The sequence below is a fragment of the Triticum aestivum genome, chromosome 7A (assembly GCF_018294505.1).
Source record: "Triticum aestivum cultivar Chinese Spring chromosome 7A, IWGSC CS RefSeq v2.1, whole genome shotgun sequence".
Lineage (NCBI taxonomy): Eukaryota > Viridiplantae > Streptophyta > Magnoliopsida > Poales > Poaceae > Triticum > Triticum aestivum.
The window spans coordinates 88,668,605-88,680,509 of record NC_057812.1 but is presented as its reverse complement, the minus strand read 5'-3'; positions in this window follow the sequence as shown (position 1 = coordinate 88,680,509).

The window sequence follows — 11,905 nt, the reverse complement described above, 5'->3', positions numbered from 1 at the left end:
GTTACTCTGTTTTTAACTTAATACTCTAGATGCATGCTGGATAGCGGTCGATGAGTGGAGTAATAGTAGTAGATGCAGGCAGGAGTCGGTCTACTTGTCTCGGACGTGATGCCTATATACATGATCATACCTAGATATTCTCATAACTATGCTCAATTCTGTCAATTGCTCAACAGTAATTTGTTCACCCACCGTAGAATACTTATGCTCTCGAGAGAAGCCACTAGTGAAACCTATGGCCCCCGGTCCTATCTTCATCATATTAATCTTTATCACAAAAATACCAAAATATTATCTTATCATATCTATCATAATCTCACTCTCGTAAGTGGCCGTGTAGGGATTGACAACCCCTATTCGCGTTGGTTGCGAGGATTTATTTGTTTTGTGCAGGTACGAGGGACTCGCGCGTAGCCTCCTACTGGATTGATACCTTGGTTCTCAAAAACTGAGGGAAATACTTACGCTACTTTGCTGCATCATCCCTTCCTCTTCGGGGAAAACCAACGCAGTGCTCAAGAGGTAGCAGGGAGGAACGACCATCACCAACGGTCGAATATATACACCACGTGAGCTGAGAGTTTTCAAGAAAAGACTGGGCAAACTGATAGTCAACCCGTGATGAATAATAATGATCTAATCTAGTTTTTTAGTACATATATATATATATATATATATATTTAATTTTACAAGTTAAATCTTTGAATTATGAACCTAGGAAATGTTGTCATTGGGAGACGAAAGTCTTCCAGGGTAGTGCGACTGGTGCAACGACGATCGGGTCTGTGCGACAGGGCTCACCTGGACGAAGGTCGGCGCTTCAGCATTAAGCTTCAGGAGACCTTCGATGTTGAAATAGTACACAATGACAACAAGTATTTTTTTCGCAATTAAGCACGACTTCTACTACTTCAACGTGTAATTTTCATCTTTTACAATTTGACTATATGTATTGGGGAGGATGGATTTTGAAGATCATGAAAGTATGGAAACAAAGAAAAGTCGCCTAAGGACCCATGATGGTATGGATTTTGATGTAAATCTATACAATTCTGAGAGCGTATCCCATTTTGGTTGCCCGAATTGGGAAGCACTTTGCAAGATGTATGATTTGCATGAGGGTATGCTTGTCACCATGGATCTTGGTGATCCTGACATCACCCAAGACAATATGGACATTTGGGTCCTTGTTGGTACACTTCCAATTCTACTGCTATGTGAGTTTATCAAACATAGTTATTAAGTAATTTATATTGTTTATTTCAAAATAGTTGACAGATTATTTCCATTCATAGCTTATTTTCATTCTTCAAAGAGTGTGCAGAAGATGGTAGACAGAACCTACTACACCGATGGCTCAGAATTAACTTATCAGGAGAAAAATCATCTGACCTCATTTATTACTAATCTTGGGAATTACAATATGTATTATCAAACTCCTCCACATTATGGTCAATACGTGCCACTAGTGCATGTGCTGAACAACGGTAACATCCATGGAGATGCCATGGTAAGATTCTTTACTATTACGACATCTGTGCATCTTTTGCATAAATTCACTCAACTACATTGCTAACTATGAAGTCATTACTTTGTTTTCTAACAGAAAACCCCGAAGGATTGTGTGCCTCATCTGATGTTTCGAAAAGGCCGCCTTGATGTTTTGAACTTACGGCTAGGTCATCCTGCGAATCACTCATGTCCATACCAGATTTCTAAAACCGATGAAGACATGACAATCAAAGATTGGAAAAAATGTATGGTCAATCGTAGGGAGCTACTTGGAAGCAACATTGTGCGAAGGGCAAGAACTGGATACATGATAATCTCCATTCTCCATAATGGAGAGTCAGGGCCTATCTTGTTTTATGCTATTTTACCTTAGAGAGGGTATTTAGGTCCTAGCTAATACTCATGATCATGTGTTAAGAGAAATTAAGTAGGATTGGTTAGATGACTATGATGATGATGAGTATGACTTGTTATTATGATAATGAGTAGAAGTCGTATGATCGATGATGATGGATAGTGAAGGAAATATGCCCTAGAGGCAATAATAAAGTTATTATTTATTTCCTTATATCATGATAAATGTTTATTATTCATGCTAGAATTGTATTAACCGGAAACATGATACATGTGTGAATACATAGACAAACAGAGTGTCACTAGTATGCCTCTACTTGACTAGCTCGTTTATCAAAGATGGTTATGTTTCCTAACCATAGACATGAGTTGTCATTTGATTAATGGGATCACATAATTAGCAAAATGATGTGATTGACTCGACCCATTCCGTTAGCTTAGCACTTGATCGTTTAGTATGTTGCTATTGCTTTCTTCATGACTTATACATGTTCCTATGACTATGAGATTATGCAACTCCCGTTTATCGGAGGAACACTTTGTGTGCTACCAAATGTCACAACGTAACTGAGTGATTATAAAGGTGCTCTATAGGTGTCTCCGAAGGTACTTGTTGAGTTGGCGTATTTCAGGATTAGGATTTGTCACTCCGATTGTCGGAGAGGTATCTCTGGGCCCACTCGGTAATGCACATCACTATAAGCCTTGCAAGCATTGTAACTAAAGAGTTAGTTGCAGGATGAGGTATTACGGAACAAGTAAAGAGACTTGCTTGTAACGAGATTGAACTAGGTATTGAGATACCGACGATCGAATCTCGGGCAAGTAACATACCGATGACAAAGGGAACAACGTATGTTGTTATGCGGTTTGACCGATAAAGATCTCCGTAGAATATGTAGGAACCAATATGAGCATCCAAGTTCCGCTATTGGTTATTGACCGGAGACATGTCTCGGTCATGTCTACATAGTTCTCGAACCCGTAGGGTCCGCACGCTTAAAGTTCGGTGACAATTGGTATTATGAGTTTTTGTGTTTTGATGTACCGAAGGTAGTTCGGAGTCCCGGATATGACCACGGACATGACGAGGAGTCTCGAAATGGTCGAGACATAAAGATCGATATATTGGACGACTATATTTGGATACCAGGATGGTTTCGGGTGAGATCGGGAATATACCGGAGCACCGGGAGGTTATCGGACCCCCCCGGGAGGTATATGGGCCTTATTGGGCTTTAGTGGAAAGGAGGGGAAAAGGAGCAAGGGAGGTGGCGCGCCCCCAAGCCCAATCCGAATTGGGAGGGGGGCCGGCCCCCCTTTCCTTCCTCCCTCCTTCCTCTTCCTTCCCTCTCCTACTCCAAGTTGGAAAAGGGGGAATTCTACTCCCGATGGGAGTAGGACTCCCCTTGGCGTGCCTCTCCCTGGACGGCTGCCTCCTCCCCCTTGCTCCTTTATATACGGGGGCAGGGGCACCCCATAGACACACAATTGATCATTGATCCCTTAGCCGTGTGCGATGCCCCTCCACCATAATCCACCTCGATCATATCGTTGCGGTGCTTAGGCGAAGCCTTGCGTCGGTAGCATCATCATCACCGTCACCACGCCATCATGTTGACAAAACTCCCCTGTGAATCTTTGCTAGATCGGAGCTCGCGGGACGTCATCGAGTTAAATGTGTGCAGAACTCGGGGGTGCCGTGCGTTCAGTACTTGGATCGGTCGGATCGTGAAGACGTACGACTACATCAACCGCGTTGTGCTAATGCTTCCGCTTTCGGTCTACGAGGGTATGTGGGCACACTCTCCCCTCTCGTTGCTATGCATCACCATGATCCTGGGTGTGCGTAGGATTTTTTTTTGAAATTACTATGTTCCCCAACAGTGGCATCCGAGCCTGGTTTTATGCGTAGATGTTATATGCACGAGTAGAACACAAGTGAGTTGTGGACGATACAAGTCATACTGCTTACCAACATGTCATACTTTGGGTCGGCGGTATTGTTGGATGAAGCGGCCCGGGCCGACATTACGCGTACGCTTACGTGAGACTGGTTCTACCGACGTGCTTTGCACATAGGTGGCTGGCGGGTGTCAGTTTCTCCAACTTTAGTTGAACCGAGTGTGGCTACGCCCGGTCCTTGAGAAGATTAAAACATCACTAACTTGACTAACTATCATTGTGGTTTTGATGCGTAGGTAAGAAGGTTCTTGCTCAGCCCGTAGCAGCCACGTAAAACTTGCAGCAACAAAGTAGAGGACGTCTAACTTGTTTTTGAAGGGCATGTTGTGATGTGATATGGTCAAGACATGATGCTATATTTTTTGTTGTATGAGATGATCATGTTTTGTAACCGAGTTATAGGCAACTGGCAGGAGCCATATGGTTGTCGCTTTATTGTATGCAATGCAATCGCCCTGTAATTGCTTTACTTTATCACTAAGCGGTAGCGATAGTTGTAGAAGCAATAGTTGACGAGACGACAACGATGCTACGATGGAGATCAAGGTGTCGCGCCGGTGACAATGGTGATCATGATGGTGCTTCGGAGATGGAGATCACAAGCACAAGATGATGATGGCCATATCATATCACTTATATTGATTGCATGTGATGTTTATCCTTTATGCATCTTATTCTGCTTTGTTTGACGGTAGCATTATAAGATGATCTCTCACTAAATTTCAAGGTAAGAGTGTTCTCCCCGAGTATGCACCATTGCCAAAGTTCGTCGTGCCGAGACACCATCTGATGATCGGGTGTGATAAGCTCTACGTTCATCTACAACGGGTGCAAGCCAGTTTTGCACACGCAGAATACTCGGGTTAAACTTGACGAGCCTAGCATATACAGATATGGCCTCGGAACACTGAGACCGAAAGGTCGAGCATGAATCATATAGTAGATATGATCAACATAGTGATGTTCACCATTAAAAACTACTCCATTTCACGTGATGATCGACTATGGTTTAGTTGATATGGATCACGTGATCACTTAGATGATTAGAGGGATATCTATCTAAGTGGGACTTCTTAAGTAATATGATTAATTGAACTTAAATTTATGATGAACTTAGTACCTGATAGTATTTTGCTTGTCTATGTGATTGTAGATAGATGGCCCGTGCTGTTGTTCCGTTGAATTTTAATGCGTTCTTTGAGAAAGCAAAGTTGAAAGATGATGGTAGTAATTAGAAGGACTGGGTCCGTAACTTGAGGATTATCCTCATTGCTGCACAGAAGAATTACGTCCTGGAAGCACTGCTGGGTGACAGGTCTGCTGCAGATGCTGCTGATGCATTAAGAATGTCTGGCAGAGTAAAGCTAATGACTACCCGATAGTTCAGTGTGCCATGCTTTACGGCTTAGAACCGGGACTTCAACGACATTTTGAACATCATGGAGCATATGAGATGTTCCAGGAGATGAAGTTAATATTTCAAGCAAATGCCCGGATTGAGAGATATGAAGTCTCCAATAAGTTCTATAGCTGCAAGATGGAGGAGAATAGTTCTGTCAGTGAACATATACTCAAAATGTCTGGGTATCATAATCACTTAACTCAACTGGGAGTTAATCTTCCTGTTGATAGTGTCATTGACAGAGTTCTTCAATCACTGCCACCAAGCTACAAAAGCTTCCTAATGAACTATAATATGCAAGGGATGAACAAGACAATTACCGAGCTCTTTGCAATGCTAAAGGCAGCGGAGGTAGAAATCAAGAAGGAGCATCAAGTGTTGATGGTCAACAAGACCACCGGTTTCAAGAAAAAGGGCAAAGGGAAGAAGAAGGGGAACTTCAAGAAGAATAGCAAACAAGTAGCTGCTCAGAAGAAGAAACCCAAGTCTGGACCTAAGCCTGAGACTGGGTGCTTCTACTGCAAACAGACTGGTCACTGGAAGCGGAACTGCCCCAAGTATTTGGCGGATAAGAAGGATGGCAAGGTGAACAAAGGCATATGTGATATACAAGTTATTGATGTGTACCTTACCAGATCTCGCAGTAGCACCTGGGTATTTGATACTGATTCTGTTGCTAATATTTGCAACTCGAAACAGGGACTACAGATTAAGCGAAGACTGGCTAAGGACGAGGTGACGATGCGCGTGGGAAATGGTTTCAAAGTCGATATGATCGTCGTCGGCATGCTACCTCTACATCTACTTTCGAGATTAGTTTTAGACCTAAATAATTGTTATTTGGTGCCAACGTTAAGCATGAACATTATGTCTGGATCTTGTTTGATGCGAGACAGTTATTCATTTAAATCTGAGAATAATGGTTGCTCTATTTATATGAGTAATATATTCTATGGTCATGCACCCTTGAAGAGTGGTCTATTTTTGTTGAATCTCGATAGTAGTGATACACATATCCATAATGTTGAAGCCAAAAGATGCAGAGTTGATAATGATAGTGCAACTTATTTGTGGCACTGCCGTTTGGGTCATATTGGTATAAAGCGCATGAAGAAACTCCATACTGATGGACTTTTGGAATCACTTCATTATGAATCACTTGGTACTTGCGAACCATGCCTTATGGGCAAGATGACTAAAACGCTGTTCTCCGGAACTATGGAGTGAGCAACAAATTTGTTGGAAATCATACATACTGATGTATGTGGTACGATGAATATTGAGGCTCGCGGCGGGTATCGTTATTTTCTCACCTTCACAGATGATTTGAGCAGATATGGGTATATCTACTTAATGAAACATAAGTCTGAAACATTTGAAAAGTTCAAAGAATTTCAGAGTGAAGTGGAAAATCATCGTAACAAGAAAATAAAGTTTCTATGATCTGATCGTGGAGGAGAATATTTGAGTTACGAGTTTGGTCCACATTTGAAACAATGCGGAATAGTTTCGCAACTCACGCCTCCCGGAACACCACAGTGTAATGGTGTGTCCGAACGTCATAATCGTACTTTACTAGATATGGTGCGATCTATGATGTCTCTTACTGATTTACCCCTATCGTTTTGGGGTTATGCTTTAGAGACGACTGCATTCACGTTAAATAGGGCACCATCAAAATCCGTTGAGACGACGCCTTATGAACTATGGTTTGGCAAGAAACCAAAGTTGTCATTTTTTAAAGTTTGGCGCTGTGATGCTTATGTGAAAAAGCTTCAACCTGATAAGCTCGAACCCAAATCGGAGAAATGTGTCTTCATAGGATACCCAAAGGAAACTGTTGGGTACACCTTCTATCATAGATCCGAAGGCAAGACATTCGTTGCTAAGAATGGATCCTTTTTAAAGAAGGAGTTTCTCTCGAATAGGGAGGGGGGGGGGTGGCCCCCCCCTTTCCTTCCTCCCTCCTTCCTCTTCCTTCCCTCTCCTACTCCAAGTTGGAAAAGGGGGACTCCTACTCCCGGTGGGAGTAGGACTCCCCTTGGCGCGCCTCTCCGTGGCCGCCCGCCTCCTCCCCCTCGCTCCTTTATATATGGGGGCAGGGGGCACCCCATAGACACACAATTGATCATTGATCCCTTAGCCGTGTGCGGTGCCCCCCTCCACCATAATCCACCTCGATCATATCGTTGTGGTGCTTAGGCGAAGCCCTGCGTCGGTAGCATCATCATCACCATCACCACGCCATCATGCTGACAAAACTCTCCTATGAAGCTTTGCTGGATCGGAGCTCGCGGGACGTCATCGAGTTGAACGTGTGCAGAACTCGGTGCTGCCGTGCGTTCGGTACTTGGATCGGTCGGATCGTGAAGACGTACGACTATATCAACCGCGTTGTGCTAACGCTTCCGCTTTCGGTCTACGAGGGTACGTGGACACACTCTCCCCTCTCGTTGCTATGCATCACCATGATCCTGCGTGTGCGTAGGATTTTTTTGAAATTACTACGTTCCCCAACAGATAGGACTTGTTATTATGATACTAATGATGAATTATTTATTATTAAGATCAATGATGCATGATACTAAGTTGTTATATGAGCATGATGAGTGATACGTCTCCAACGTATCTACAATTTTTGATTGTTCCATGCTATTATATATTCTGTTTTGGATGTTTAATGGGCTTATTTTTACACTTTTATATTATTTTGAGACTAACCTATTAACCGGAGGCCCAACCCAAATTGCTGTTTTTTTTGCCTATTTCAGTGTTTCGTAGAAAAAGAATATCAAACGGAGTCCAAACGGAATGAAACCTTTGGGAGCATGATTTTTCGAACAAACGTGATCCAGAGGACTTGGAGTGGACGTCAAACAATCAACGAGGAGGCCACGAGGCAGGGGGCGCGCCTACCCCCCTGGGCGCGCCCTCCACCCTCGTGCGCCCCTCGTTGCTCCACCGACCTACTTCTTCCTCCTATATATATATTCATATACCTTGCAAACATCCAGGAGCACCACAAAACCCGATTTCCACCGCTGCAACCTTTTGTACCCTAGAGATCCCATCTTGGGGCCTTTTCCGAAGCTCCACCAGAAGGGGCATTGATCACAGAGGGCCTCTACATCAACTCCATGGCCCCTCCGATGATGTGTGAGTAGTTTACCTCCGACCTTCGGGTCCATAGCTAGTATCTACATGGCTTCTTCTCTCTCTTTGGATCTCAATACAAAGTTCTCCTCGATTCTCTTGGAGATATATTCGATGTAATCTTCTTTTGCGGTGTGTTTGTCGAGATCCGATGAATTGTGGGTTTATGATCAAGTTTATTTATGAACAATATTTGAATCTTCTATGAATTCTTTTATGTATGATTGGTTTATCTTTGCAAGTCTCTTCGAATTATCAGTTTGGTTTGGCCTACTAGATTTATCTTTCTTGCAATGGGAGAAGTGCTTAGCTTTGGGTTCAATCTTGCGGTGCTCGATCCCAGTGACAGAAAGGGAAACGACACGTATTGTATTATTGCCATCGAGGATAAAAAGATGGGGTTTATATCATATTGCATGAAAGATCCGTTTTCTGGCCTTCCTAGTGAAGATGCCGCTACCCATCTAAACAACTTTGTTGATTTGTTGATATGCAAAAGAAGAAAGATGCTGATAATGATATTGTTAAACTTAAGCTATTTCCGTTTTCGCTTAGAGATCGTGCTAAAGCTTGGTTTTCGTCTTTGCCTAAAAATAGTATTGATTCATGGAATAAGTGCAAAGATGCTTTTATCTCTAAGTATTTTCCTCCCGCTAAGATCATCTCTCTTAGAAACAATATTATGAATTTTAAGCAACTTGATCATGAGCATGTTGCACAATCTTGGGAGAGCATTAAATTAATGATACGTAATTGCCCTACACATGGTTTGAATTTATGGATGATTATACAAATTTTTTATGCCGGATTGAATTTTGCTTCTAGAAATCTTTTAGATTCGGCCGCGGGAGGAACTTTTATGGAAATAACTTTAGGAGAAGCTACCAAACTCCTAGATAATATTATGGTTAATTATTCTCAATGGCACAATGAAAGATCTACTAGTAAAAAGGTGCATGCAATTGAAGAGATTAATGTTTTGAGTGGAAAGATGGATGAACTTATGAAATTGTTTGCTAATAAGAGTGCTCCTACTGATCCCAATGATATGCCTTTGTCTACTTTGATTGAGAATAATAATGAATCTATGGATGTGAATTTTGTTGGTAGGAACAATTTTGGTAATAACGCGTATAGAGGTAATTTTAATCCTAGGCCGTTTCCTAGCAATTACTCTAATAATAATGGTAATTCCAACAGAAATTCTTATGGAAATTATAATAAGATACCCTCTGATTTTGAATCTAGTATTAAAGAATTTATTGGTTCGCAAAAGAGTTTCAATGCTTTGATTGAAGAAAAATTGCTTAAGATTGATGAGTTGGCTAGGAACATTGATAGAATTTCTCTTGATGTTGATTCTTTGAAACTTAGATCTATTCCACCTAAGCATGATATCAATGAGTCTCTCAAAGCCATGAGAATTTCCATTGATGAGTGCAAAGAAAGAACCGCTAGGATGCATGCTAAGAAAGATGCCTTTATAAGAGCGTGTTCTTCTAGTTCTTATGAAAATAAAGATGAAGATCTAAAAGTTATTGATGTGTCCGCTATTAAATTTTGTTTTGCAATATGAATCTTGATAATGATGGGACTGGATATTAGTCAACTTTAGTTAGAAGGCGTCCCAAAAATTCGGAGTTTTTAGATCTTGATGCACAAATTGGTAAAAGTGGGATTGAAGAGGTCAAAACTTTAGATAGCAACGAACCCACTATCTTGGATTTAAAGGAATTTAATTATTATAATTGCTCTTTGATAGATTTTATTTCCTTGTTGCAATCCGTGCTAAATTCTCCTCATGTTTATAGTCAAAATAAAGCTTTTCCTAAACATATCTTTGATGCTTTGATGCAATCTTATGAAGAAACACTTGAGTTGGAAGTTCCTATCCCTAGAAAACTTTATGATGAGTGGGAACCTACAATTAAAATTAAAATTAAAGATCATGAATGCTATGCTTTGTGTGATTTGGGTGCTAGTGTTTCCACGATCCCAAAAACTTTGTGTGAATTGCTAGGTTTCCGTGAATTTGATGATTGTTCTTTAAACTTGCACCTTGCGGATTCCACTATTAAGAAACCTATGGGAAAGATTAATGATGTTCTTGTTGTTGCAAATAGGAATTATGTGCCCGTAGATTTCATTGTTCTTGATATAGATTGCAATCTTTCATGTCCTATTATTCTTGGTAGACATTTCCTTAGAACGATTGGTGCAATTATTGATATGAAGGAAGGGGTATTAGATTCTAATTTCCGTTAATGAAAGGCATGGAACACTTTCCTAGAAATTAAATTAAATTACCATGTGGATCTATTATGAGAGTCACTTATGGATTGCCTACCAAAGATGGCAATACCTAGATCTATCTTTGCTTTTATGCCTAGCTAGGGGCGTTAAACGATAGCGCTTGTTGGGAGGCAACCAAATTTTATTTTTGGTCCTCTCTTTTTGTTCCTATTTAGTAATAAATAATTTATCTATCCTCTGTTTTGGTTGTGTTTTTTGTGTTTAATTAGTGTTTGTGCCAAGTAGAACCGTTGGGAAGACTTGGGGAAAGTGTTTTTGATCTTGCTGTAAAAAACACAAACTTTAACGCTCACAAGAATTGCTGCCATTTTTTATTGGAGAGTGATATTTAGTTAATTATTTTTTAAGATTATTAATAGATAAATTCCTCACGTCCAGAAATTTATTTTAGAATTTTTTGGGTTCCAGAAGTTTGCGTTAGTTACAGATTACTACAGACTGTTCTGTTTTTGACAGATTCTGTTTTTCATGTGTTGTTTGCTTATTTTGATGAATCTATGGCTAGTAATAGAGTTTATAAACCATAGAAAAGTTGGAATACAGTAGGTTTAACACCAATATAAATAAAGAATGAGTTCATTACAATACCTTGAAGTGGTGTTTTGTTTTCTTTCGCTAACGGAGCTCACGAGATTTTCTGTTAAGTTTTGTGTTGTGAAGTTTTCAAGTTTTGGGTAAAGATTTGATGGATTATGGAACAAGGAGTGTCAAGAGACTAAGCTTGGGGATTCCCATGGCACCCCCAAGATAATCTAAGGACACCTAAAAGCCAAAGCTTGGGGATGCCCCGGAAGGCATCCCCTCTTTCGTCCACTTCTATCGGTAACTTTACTTGGAGCTATATTGTTATTCGCCACATGATATGTGTTTTGCTTGGAGCGTCTTGTATTATTTGAGTCTTTACTTTCTAGTTTACCACAATCATCCTTGTTGTACACACCTTTTGAGAGAGCCATACATGATTTGGAATTTGTTAGAATACTCTATGTGCTTCGCTTATATCTTTTGAGTTATATAGTTTTGCTCTAGTACTTCACTTATATCTTTTGAGCTATATAATTCCCAAGGCACCCCAAGGTAAATCCAAGGACACCAAAAAGCCTAAGCTTGGGGATGCCCCGGAAGGCATCCCCTCTTTTGTCTTCGTTCATCGATAACTTTACTTAGAGCTATATTTTTATTCGCCATATGATATGTGTTTTGCTT